Source organism: Ambystoma mexicanum, chromosome 1p (assembly GCF_040938575.1).
Source record: "Ambystoma mexicanum isolate Mex_15411 chromosome 1p, UKY_AmexF1_1, whole genome shotgun sequence".
NCBI lineage: Eukaryota > Metazoa > Chordata > Amphibia > Caudata > Ambystomatidae > Ambystoma > Ambystoma mexicanum.
In genome coordinates this window covers 972,550,039-972,562,093 of record NC_090921.1, presented here as the reverse complement: position 1 = coordinate 972,562,093, position 12,055 = coordinate 972,550,039, and the positions used below count along the sequence as shown (strand labels likewise).

The following is a 12,055-nucleotide window of genomic DNA, read 5'->3' as shown; positions in this document are numbered from 1 at the left end:
ACTTGATCCTTGCAGCCACCGGGAGCCAGTGGAGAGATTTCAGGGCTGGAGAGGTACGGCCCCTGGGCTTGAGGGCAAGGATAAGTCTTGTAGTGCTGTTCTGGATTAGTTGCTGAGTGCAGAGAGTAGAGGCAGGCAGATTGAGAAAGAGGCTGTTGCAGTAATCCAGCCTAGAGAGAACCAGGGCTCTGGAGACAATGAGTCTCTGTGGGAAAGTGAGAAAAGGAAGAATACCCCTGAGGCGGTGCCGCTGGTAGTGGGCCTTCTTGACAAGGTTTGCGATGTGAGGAGACAAGGAGAGAGTGGAGTCGAAGATGACACCAAGGCTTTGTGCCTAAAAGGAAGGCAAAGTAAGAGGGTCCAGGGGGGAGTCCAGAGTGAGAGAGGGAAAGCGGGAGCAGGGGTCCCAATGAGAGGGATCTCCATTTTACTGGCATTAAGGCAGAGATTGTTGGAGGCACACCAATCCTGAATCACGGATAGACAGTCAGGAATGAGCGAGAGAGGAGAGGAGACTGAGGGGAGCCTGAAGGAGAGCTGAGTGTCATCTGCATAACACTGAAAGTTAGAGAAGGTAGAGATCAAGTGGGCCCTAGGGGCCAGGTAGACATTGAAGAGCCAGGGTGAGAGGGTAGAGCCCTGGTGAGCACTGCATATGGAGAGAGAAGTGGTGGAGAGAAAGGACCCAAGTTGATCTCTTTTGGCTGTTGCCATTGCTTGTTTTTTTTTTAAAACAGTGCAATTCCTTGAATTCTGTTGGCTTTAGCCAATACTTGGCTTCTCAGATAATACAGTTCATGGTTTAAGCCCAATTCACCACCTTCCTTTCACTCCGTTCAATATTCACGAGTGCTCAAAACTTGCGTTCACTCTGTTCAGTATTCTAAAAGTACTTATTATGGCTATCGTTGCGTTCGGTATTCAAAAGTACTTATAATGTTTCTCATTTCATTTGGTATTCAAAAGTACATGTAATTGCTTTGTTCGGTATTCAAAAATACTTCAGAATTCATATGGCTCAACCGATCCGGCACTGTGCCCCCTTCTCCAGGTAGACTCACCGGTCTCTTTGTACGGCGGTTCTGCAAGTCTCTGCCTGCCAGGGTTCAGTTTCTCACTGAGGTGGCTCGCCTTGGTGGTGTGCTGGCATTCAGCGGCCTTGCTTTTCCCACTGGCAGGCTGTCAGTTGAACAGAGACTTCCCCGCGGGTCCTCTGGCTCTCGTCTGCTTCACTCCAACAGCCCAGCCTGGACATCCGTCTCACTCTGCGTCCTCCTTCCGCTGCCCCAGCTCTGCACTCCTCAGGATTCCTGCAATCCTCTTGCATACGCGCATGCCTTTAAAAGTTCCTGCCATTCTGATTGGACAAACAAGGACTAAACTGCTCACTGCTGAAGTGGTAGCCCTGCCCTACTTTTGCTTTTCTCCTCCTCGTCTCAGTACCCGGTTGAGGCATATATGTGTATACATTATTAGAATGAGGATGTATGGCTCTAGTTAGTCTCTTCCATGTCTCAGTAAAGTACTGTTGATTCTTGGGGAATGTTTTAGGGGAAAGACAGGGAAAGGGCTGACAATAGCCTATGAAGCTTATGGGATGGAGGTGTCATTATGAAAAGAAATTGAGGGATACCATGTCTCACCTAAGGATTTCCTCTCCCCACTCCCCAGGTTCCCTCCACCCGGGTGATCCTCCCTCACATATCCACCCCCAGGGTCAGGGTCCAAAAGTGATGACCTTTCCCTGGCCACCCGAGAGAAGGATTCAGGGGGAGAAGAAGTGAGGATGCCCTCAGGTTCCACACACCCTACGAGACAATTGCAAACGCTCTGGCTTTTTAGCCCATTTTTTGCAGAAAGTGTGCTGTATAATGCATTAAAACACCTATTTATATCTTTCTCCTAGTGGCGTGTGCAGCATGCCCATGCATAGGCATGATCATGTGTATTGGGCAAGCATGGTAGTCTAGGCTGGCCCAGAGTGTGGCACGACTTGTGATTTGTTGCGGAGCTGGAGGGAGGCTGGGGGGGGGGGGTAGAATGGTACCCTCAGCATGGCTCGCAGGGGCGCCCCCAGATTTTGTGCTACTCCACTGGCAGGAAGCCCTCTCCAAATGTGCCCAATAATGCCAGCAACCATTAAGTGCAATGTATGACTGTCAGGACACCTGTCAGTGTTCAGTCTGAAGTGCCTGGTAGGGTACTCCTGAGAAATGATCTGAAGACTCTGGGTGTAGTCTCCAGCACACACAAGCTCCCTACTAAGACGAAAAAGGGAGCTAATCCGAAAGGCCAAGGAGGCAACATTAAGAGACCTCCCCACTGAGACCAAGGAGAAATCCAGTGTCTCCAGTGAGAAGCAAAGCCTTCCACCCACATCTTCCAAAAAAAAGAATTATGCCAAGGATAAATTCAGTGTCTCCAAAGGAAAGATGAGCCCAAGCCCAAACCTTCCAATGGAAAAGGAGCTTCTGTGAAAGAAAAGCTCCAGGTCACCCCAGTGATCTCACCCCCGGCTGATGCTGAGTTGGTGGAAATGCACCTATGGGTGAAACAGAAGTGGAGGAGATTCACCCCTGTCTAGAGGATATGTATCCTATAGGCCATCCTGAGCTGCAGACTTTGCTTGCAGAAGGTGGACCCTCTAGGGAAGACTTTAGCATGGCACAAAGAGAGTGTCCCTCTTTTGAAGGCCTGCACCAACAGGCAGCTTTCCAACTTGAAGGGCAAGAGCCAGGGAAGCATAGACTCTACTGGGAGGATGGTCTCCTCTACAGTGAGCCTATGGAGTCTACTCCAGGAAACCTTAGGAGACTGGGGGTACCCCAGGAAGTAAGACTACATGTTCTGCAATTAACCCATGAGGTCCCCCTGGCTGGTCATTTGAGTACAAAAAGAACCAAAGAGAGACTCTCATTATACTTCTACTGGCACAAGATGGGGGCAGAAGTAGATACACATTGCAGAAGCTGCCACACTTGCAAATTGTCTGGCAAAAGTGGTGCCTCCCCCAGTTGTGGGAACTCTTTTTGAGAGAGTAGGGATTGACATTGTTGGTCCCCTCCACCCTCCAATCTCCTCAGGCAACTGGTTATACTGGTTGTAGTGGACCATGCCACTAGATACCATGAGGGCATACCTATGAGAACTGTCACAGCTCAGGCAGTTGCCAAGGCCCTTTTTGGTATTTCTGCCAGGGTAGGTTTTTCTAAGGAGGTAGTTTATCTGGTGGACCTGGGCAACCACAAGGAGGCCTCTAGGGTCTTTCATACTAAGAACGGAGATAGTAGCTTTGCGTCTAGCTTATCATCAAGAAGAAGAGGAGGGTGAGCTTCTCCCTCATCTTCTAAAAGTACACACTTCAGATGGGTCTGTAGAAGTACATACAACTCTCTTGTAACCTGGGACTGCAACAACAACAGGAGTGCAAAGCTTTGTTAAGTCAGTTTGCCCCTCTGTTTTCACTGACATCAAGCCTGACACTTTGGGGTCAGCATGATATTGACACTGGTGACAGTGTCCCTGTGAAAAGCAGGGGCTATAGGATGTCAGACAATGTGAGGAATCATATTAAAGTAGAGGTCAACAAAACACTTGACCCTGGAGTCATTGAAAACTCCACAAGTACATGGGTTAGTCCAGTTGTACTAATACCAAAAGCAGGGACCAAAGAAAAAGGTTTGTGTGGACTATAGGGCTTTGTCCTTCCATTGCCAAGGACAGATAGACTGGTGGATAAACTTGGATCAGCTACTCAGTACATTTGACTTGACCTCTGGCTATTGGCAAATAGCCATGACACACCATGCCAAGAAAAAACTGCTTTTTTTACCCAAGAAGGCCCGTATCAATATAAGGTCATGCCTTTCGGACTGAAAAATGCACCTGCCACTTTCAGGGGATGGTGAATCATGTTCTGAATGGGATAGAGAACCTCTACCTACTTGGATGGCATTTCAGTGTTCAGCCCCAGTTGGGAAGAACATCTTCTACATCTAGAACAAGTGTTGTAGGTTATCCAACAGGTCAATCTGAATATAAAGGCAAGCAAATGTCAAGTTGGTCAGAGTAAAGTGGTCTACCTTGTACATAAGGTAGGAGGGGGTGATATAAAGACCTTACGCCGCAAAATACAGGCTGTACAAGACTGGGCCACCACCACTACTCAGAAACATGTGAGAGCCTTCTTAGCCCTCACAGAATACTACAGGAATGTTATAGATGGTTATAGCATGCCCTCTAAATACCATATCTTCTCCAAAATAATTGCAGAGGGTGAAGTGGACTGAAGAATCTAAGAACACATTTCGGGGGCTGAAAGATGTCCTCTGCAAAGCTCCAGTGAGGAGAGCTCCAGATTACACTTAATCCTTGTTAGTGCAGACTGATGCCTCCAATGTGGGAAATGGGGCAGTCTTGAGACAAATGGATGATAAAGGCAGGGAGCACCCCATCTTATTTATCGGTAGAAAATTAAAAGATAGAGAAAAGAGTTGGGCAACAATTGAACAAGAATGTTTGGTCATTGTGTGGGCATTGAAGTTTAGACCATACTTGTATGGATCTACTTTCAGAATTCAAACTGACCACCAACCTCTAAAATGGGTAATGCAGATGAAGGGGTAGAATCCAAAACTGCTTAGGTGGTCCATGAGCCTCCAAGGCTATGACTTTACCATTGAGCATCGGTCCTTACATGCTGTTGGAATCTCCATTAAGTATGACCGACTGGAACCAGAGATCCATCCAGGAGTGGATTAGATCCTCTGGTCCCTTTAACGGGGGGACAGGTTTTAGAGAGAATGTTCATATGTATGCCAAATCCCCTCTATCTGTGAGAACCCCAGCACTTTCTGCTGGACTCTTGGACCTTTTTCTTGTTCTCCTGAATAAGGGGAGCCTTTTTGCCCCCATTCCTTTATTTTTCTCTGATTATGGGGACCCTTGTTCATTCTGTTTTTTTTGTTGCTTTCCTCCCTATTTTTAATGCATATGTAATTTACTTATGCAGCATGCATTACTTTTTGTGCAGTGTTGCTGGCAGCCCTTTGGGCTTTCTTGTGTATATACTTTTATTTTCCTTGTGGGAACTAATGTTCCCAGGGATAGTGGGCCACATTTTATCCTTCTTACCTTTTCTTTTGCAAGATCAGCACACACTACCTTATGTGGAGTGCTGAGGGGCTACACTGTATCCCCTTTCTCACTGCTCCTGTAATATTTCTGTTAGAGTGACAAGCATATCTGAATGGCTGGCGGCAGTGAACGTGTTCTTCTGACTTTAGTGTCATTTTTACTCACAGGCTATCTTCACAGCTGCGGTTATATGGAGAGGGGTCACCATTGACCCAAAAGGGTGACTTAATTCATTTATTTTGCCATTTCTTGTGTATTTGTCCTTTTTCAGTTGTTCTTCTGCTTTCTCGGGTGGGGAAGGTCCTGGTTTGACTTTTGTCTTTGGTGGGAATCCTTTGTGAAGCCCACCGAGGCTCCAGTGTATCTGCGAGGACAGGAAGTAGGGGAGGAGTCCGAAACCCTGCTGTTCTTTGTCTTCTGGGATGCCTGCCTGGAACTAGTTTTAACTGGGAAGCTGGCTGTCCTTTAAGGACAGCCCCCCCAAAGTTTGAATGTAGCATGAGTGTTGATTGGCTAGGTTCCTGGATAAAAGGGGAGGATCCTGAGGCTGAAGACAAGCCGACCACTGGGACAAGAGAACCAAAGAAAAAGATGACCAGAGATGCCTGCAGCCCCTTCCAGAAACCCGAGAAGCCTGCCGAAGTACCGCTACTGTCCGGACCTTGTTTTCAAATCGATAGGGAAGCTGCGAAGAGGACATCTTGCTTCCTTGGGTTGGTGGGCATAATCAGTCCTAAAACCACCTTCAATTCAAGCCATCCCACGATGTGCTGCAACCTTTCTGGGATGCAAACCGCCAATACTCTGGGACCTCAAGCCTGTTTGAAATGTATAGTCTTGACATGAACAAACCCTCCCAAAACTTTGGTGGACTCCTTCTGGACCTCCAGTGCCAAGAACCCGCTCCTCAAAGTCCTCTCACCAGGTGAAGGACCGAGCAAGCGAGGTGAATCTTTTGGACGAGAACCGTTCTTTATTGGAGTCTGTAAAAAGGCACAAAACCAATGACCGACATTGGAGCATGAAGAATCCTTTGCTGGGAGTGCTTTCTCTTGACTGCTGCTGCAACATTCCTTCCAGAGTCCCTCTTTTCGTCACTACGACCAAGGAACAGGAGACCGGGTCCACCACTGCTACATCAGGAATGCATTCATCACTCCTCAGGTACTGTGGGTCTCATGGTAATACTTACCTTCAGTCATTCTGTCGCTCCTTTGTTGTTGGAGTGCTGATTCCAGTGTTTGGGTGTTCACCCATACCGTTTGCCCAGGCCTAACGCTTGTGTGGCTACAGGGACCCTTTCCCAAACCTTTTTGGCCAACAAAATCCCTAAACTTACTTGTAACTGAAGAATACTCTGGAACTTTGCCTTTTCTGCATCTGTGCTTTACCTGCTCTGCCGCCAATCTGACTTTGAAGAACTCATACCTAGCTAGGGATGGACTGCTAAAGCCTAAGGCCTCTGAAATGTAATATAAGTCTTTAAAAGTACTGACCTTCTATTGTTGGTGTTGCTTAACATTTTCATTACTTCAACAGAACATTTTCTGAGTTGCTATAACAAGTGGTTTTACTTATCTTTGAACTGTGTTGAATTAACTGTACAAGTATGACCTTATGGTTGAAATATTGCATTGGTTTTCTATTGTGTTTATTAGTTTGAAATAATACTTACCTGAGAATTAACTTTACATTGTGTGTATGAAATAAATAACTATTTTGATATAACTACAAGTGTGTAAGTGTTTATTTGGGCCTATGTATATTCTAAGTTCTTTGTACTTACCTACAACTCACATCTCCCTCCTAAAATAAGCCAGGCTGCTCTGCCATACAACCAATACCTTGAGTGGTGCAGGCCTATACTATGTGGTTAAGCCCCCGTTCCAAGGGCTGGAAAGGGGGTTAATTGTATTTATTTATTTATTACATTTATATAGCACACCTAACCCTGAAGCATCTGGGCGCTTGTACTTAAGAATATGGTAACAGGTTTGAATACAATCTTGGGCAGCATGAAATTGGTTACATCCAGTTACTTTCAAACTTTGATCAAAGGAAATTGCTTGGGGAGTACGTTCCATCCAGTTACTTTGGCTTAGTCATAATCTTGTACATAATTGCATCATACAAGTGTGCTTAAAGATTTGGTTGCATCCAGTTACATTTGGCTTAGTCTTAGTCAGGTACATACTTTCGGCTTCGTCTTAACCTTGGAGCATACGAAATTGGTTACCTCCTGCTAGTGTCAGGCTGGGCCAGGCTTAGAATTCATGGACTTGGTCACTCCTTCCAGAGGTATGTGTTCGTGTGATGCTGATAGTGTGGGTAGGTGGTTTCTGGGTCCCATTTGGGCAGCTCGCTCCATCAGGTGATGCTGAGTGTGGAGAGTATGATATGATATGATATGATATTTTATTTATATTGCACTCGTACACAGGTGTTTCAGAGCGCCACCAGGCAAAGGGAGGGGAACAGGGGAGAAACAAAAACAACGATCTTACTAGGCACAGGGATATTGAGAACGTGCAAGTGCAGGGAAAGGGAAAAGGTGGAAAGTGCATGGAATGGGAGAGAAATTGGAAAGTGCAGAGAATAGGAGATAACAAAATGAATAAAAAGTCAAATAAATAAATAAATACAGGTGATAGGTATTGCAGCCGGTAAGTGCTGCAAGTGATTCAAAATGGTGCAGTACGCACCACTCGTGGTCTTGCAAGACGCGTTCATATCACCAATGCTAGTAGGGAGCTCCACTTGCTCCCGGTGAAACATTGCGTTACGCTCAAGGTCGTAACGCTGAGTCACAAGTGCCTGAATCACGTGGCCCCCTCATATCTCATTGATCGCGCTAAGGTCTATCAACCAAGCCGCCCTTTTAAGTCCTCTGACCAGGCAAGACTCCACCAACCCAAATTCAGGCTCAGAGGGTTTGGTGGCAATATGTTCAATGGCCCGGCTCCATTATCCTGGAATGCTATCCCTCCTGATCTAAGAAAGATACAAATCTTGACTGACTTCAAAAAAAGGATCACGACCCATCTCTTTAACCTTGCTCTGTAACTGATTGCTCTGCTACCCTCTTTCTGGACCATGATTTTCGTTGTCAGTCCTGTTTTGTCTTATGTGCGCCCTGAGACCTGCAGATGTGTGGCTCGTTAATTTAAATACATAATTATCTATCCACAAAGGAATTCACCTTTGGCATCAGTTTCATTTCTCAATATTCACCTACTGAACTCAATCCTGATATATATATATATAGATATATATATATATATATATCTCTCTCTCTCTCTTGGTGTGGTCTGGTTTTCACAATACAGCCTTCTTTGCAAGAGTGTGCTTACTTCTTTTTCTTTGATCTCTCTCCCTGAAGTTACCAGCAGTCTGGACAGCCTGACCAGTCTCCTTTCCATGAGCAGTTTGGCCGGCACTGGGACACAGAACACCTAGGCAGTATGGGTTGTCCTTTGTGTCTCGGGTCTGGTTCTCTCTTGCTTCCATGTGCTGCTGCTTTTCTGCCACCTCGCTGGCTGCTGCACGACTTCCTCCTCACTGACACCACAAATACTGCATCGCTTCTCTGGCTTTCTATTTCTTGGCCCTGCTTGCGGGGGGCACGTCCCCATTGATATTACACAAATGCTTGACTTCTATCAGACTCTGAGTGTTCAATGGGGGGACTTTATTACACAAGGTAAATATTCTTTTTAATTGCTTTTATTGGCAAAGAATCCATGATAAAACGAGTTATTATTGAAAATAACCATCCTGTGAATGAAAGGAGCTTGGTGGTTTTAAAAGACAAAACGCTATCATCCGCTGCAGGAATCCTGTGCCTTGCACAAAATCTCTCATCACAGCTGCACACAGTCCCATTTTTAGAATAACTGGTTGTTCGTTTCAATGAGACCTGACTTTTTCAGGGGGACACAACACGCACTCTCCAAGGAGGGCGACAAGTTATTTCATCTCCACACCCTTGTCTTCCCTTTGGGGGTTGTGTGTACATGCCTAATAGTCTAACAAATCCACCTATGGTTATAGATGTTGTAAATAAATGTTTATTTATTCTAGACGTTCTTTTGCAGTTAGTCATGTATGTACATCATATGGTTTAGGTAGTGAGAGCTACATGAGTAGCAAAGGGGTGTGGTTCCCCCTTTGCAATTGTGCTCCTCCTCTTGCCTATCTGTCCTATCTCATGTTGCTGTACTAGAACATGAGTGGCACACTCACCCACTGGGGTACACACTATGATGATAGTCCTCATACCGAAAACCCCAGGCGGCACCATTTATATATCAAGCACCACTTTAGAGACAGGTCATTTCATCTATTGTAATCACCAATCCCAGAAAGGCCAGTTAGGGAGGATTGTCCTTTGTGATCCTAAGTCACATTAAAATGAGTGAAACGATATTCTTCATAAGCTAAAGGAACAAGGGAGTGCATCAGCTAGAAGAAGGAAGCAAGCTAAACAGAAATCAAGGAGGTAATGATGAATGCAATGCCCATGGGTAAGGAAGAGGATCTTGTAGCCTTAAAGAACAGGTGAACAATTGATTACGCAGGAAGAGGACTGTGGGAGAGTTCTCCATTGGTAGCCGGACAGAGATGGACATTCACCACAATCTCTTGAATGTAAGCTGCTGTCATGAAGATACGCTTAAAACTCACCTGAGCGCCTTGCTCAAAATGTTTCTAGGCGGGTCGGATTTCACCTATAAAGCAACTGGAACAATGTGAAAGGGTAGTAGGACTCTGGTGAAAACTGGACGACCAGAAGGACCAGCAGAATATTGTGGAGGATCAGAAGAAGGACACAGAGGCTTTGGCGACATTTTAAGCTTCATTCTAAAGTAATATAAGGCATAACTCTCCCTATATCTATGCAGGGTTCCCTACCTATTTTATTAACTAAGGTGCACGTGAGTCAGGATGAATGTCCACAAACAGGTATGTCCACTGTCCACATCTAATCTATCTGACCCCATCACTAATGTAATTAACTAAGGACAGGAGAATGACTCCTTTCTTCTGGTTACTGTGTTTTGTCACAGGGTTTTCTATATTATTTCGTTCCATTCAATAGACCATACGCAAATAGTATTTTGTTATCTTTTAAATTTAGTTCTGTAACTCTTGTAGGCGACTGATATATTTCCTCCTCTCTTTCCTGTCGGGTTCTAGTTTCTCTTACACAAAAAGTCTCTAGTCATACTCTGGATTAAGTTCTGTAACTCTTGTAGGGGACTGATAGTTTTCCTATCCCCTTTTATGCAAACAATCTTACTTTTGTATAAGTTCCTTCTCTCTTTCTTGTTAGGTTCTAGCCTCTCTTTCCAGAGTGCTGTTTCATGTATGAACTTTGTCTTTCTGGTCTCCTGGGTGTTTGTTTCTCAAATGCCTTTGTTTATTATATTCTCTTTCTCATCTTCAGGACCTGGGAAGACTTTTCCTAAAACAACAAGTTTTCAACTCTACTCCTCTTCCACTTTGGTTATCTCATGTAGTTCTGTTTTTCATTAACATGATTCTCATTCCTCTGCTTTTTTCCAATACTTTTCCCTATTATATTCTATTTCTCATCTTCAGGACTTGGGATTACTTTTCCCTTTATCCAAGGCAATGAGTTTTCAACTCTGCTCCTCTCCCACATTGTGTTTTTCATGTATCTCTGTCTTTCATGAACCCGGCCCTCATTCCTTGGCTCATTTCCAATATGTTTCTCATTAGTACTGGGACAGGTATTATTTAAGTTTTAATTAGTCCTCTTAACTGTCTGGTAATCCCGTTCCCCATACTACTTTCTATTCTGAGGGGTAACATCACCAGCACTAGTAAGGTCTTGGACTCTCTTTCTGCTTATTGTTGGCTCACTTGTTGCAACAACTCATTCACGTGCATTTCGTTCTCGTCTTCCAATATGGAACTTGCATTGTATCTCGGCTCGGGAGTGTTTTTCTCCCATCGCCATTGGCGATGTTCTGTGGGCAGACTGCCCACCACCATTGCTGTGTCGTCATGACACCACCAAACTCTCTCTTCAATCGCGATGTGCTTTCTTCTGCTTTCATAAATTGGTCTCCCAGTATCTTTGGGTCCGCGTTGGAGCTCGACTAGCTTACACTGGTTCTGTCTTCACACAGGGATGATCGCCCGTCATCAATAAGGAAAAAGAGTTCAGGAGGACCAAGCTGAACCTCAGCGCAATGTAAAGATACATTTAAAAAATAAAATGTAAACACCCTTAGCACCTACCTGTAAACTACACCGGTGCTAAGAGATGAGGGACGGAGCGAGGTAAGGAAGGAGGAGCGGGATAGGGAAGGGAATGCTATCCAGCATCACTCACGCTGCTCTGAACATAGGCTTATACCAGAGAATACAGCCTCGTTCTGAGCTTCCTGATTGGCCAGCATCCCCTCCCAGGGTGCTGATAAAACATATGAAGGGGTGAAAATAAAAGTCTCTTCACATATGATCAAAGAACATGTCTTACAAGGAAGTAAACTACATGTATAAGCACAAGAACACTTTATGAATACGCCAGGGACACAAGAGCTTTCCTTTGGAATGTTATTTTTGTAAAAGTGGCTATAGGATTATTGCCTGTGTTTTTGATTGTTGCATGTGTATTATGGTGCATACTGGTTATGCTTACTGGTTATGCATAACAATGCAGATACAGCATAATACGGCATAGGAAACGCACCATTGACCATGCTGGCCAGATAAACTGATCTCTGGTTCTGTGTGTGCCATACACGCTCTACCCCTATAATCCCTGGCTCAGTTATACCACAGTTTTACATAGAGCTTTTCTGTATCCCATGGGCTTTTAGTTCCCAGCACTGACAGTATAATGTATGCACCTGCCTGTCTCCAGGCAATGATCTATTTTGGCCCCACT

The 12,055-nt window shown here is 45.0% G+C and overlaps 1 protein-coding gene and 1 long non-coding RNA gene across 4 annotated transcripts in view; one reads left to right on the top strand and one right to left on the bottom strand.

Moving 5' to 3' along the window:
* EXOC3L1 (exocyst complex component 3 like 1) overlaps positions 1-12,055 on the bottom strand; it is a 270,326-nt gene that overhangs the window by 19,220 nt on the left and 239,051 nt on the right. The gene's annotated exons all lie outside the window — the stretch shown is intronic.
* The window catches only part of LOC138582587 (uncharacterized), a 190,377-nt gene that overhangs the window by 136,254 nt on the left and 42,068 nt on the right, over positions 1-12,055 (top strand). The gene's annotated exons all lie outside the window — the stretch shown is intronic.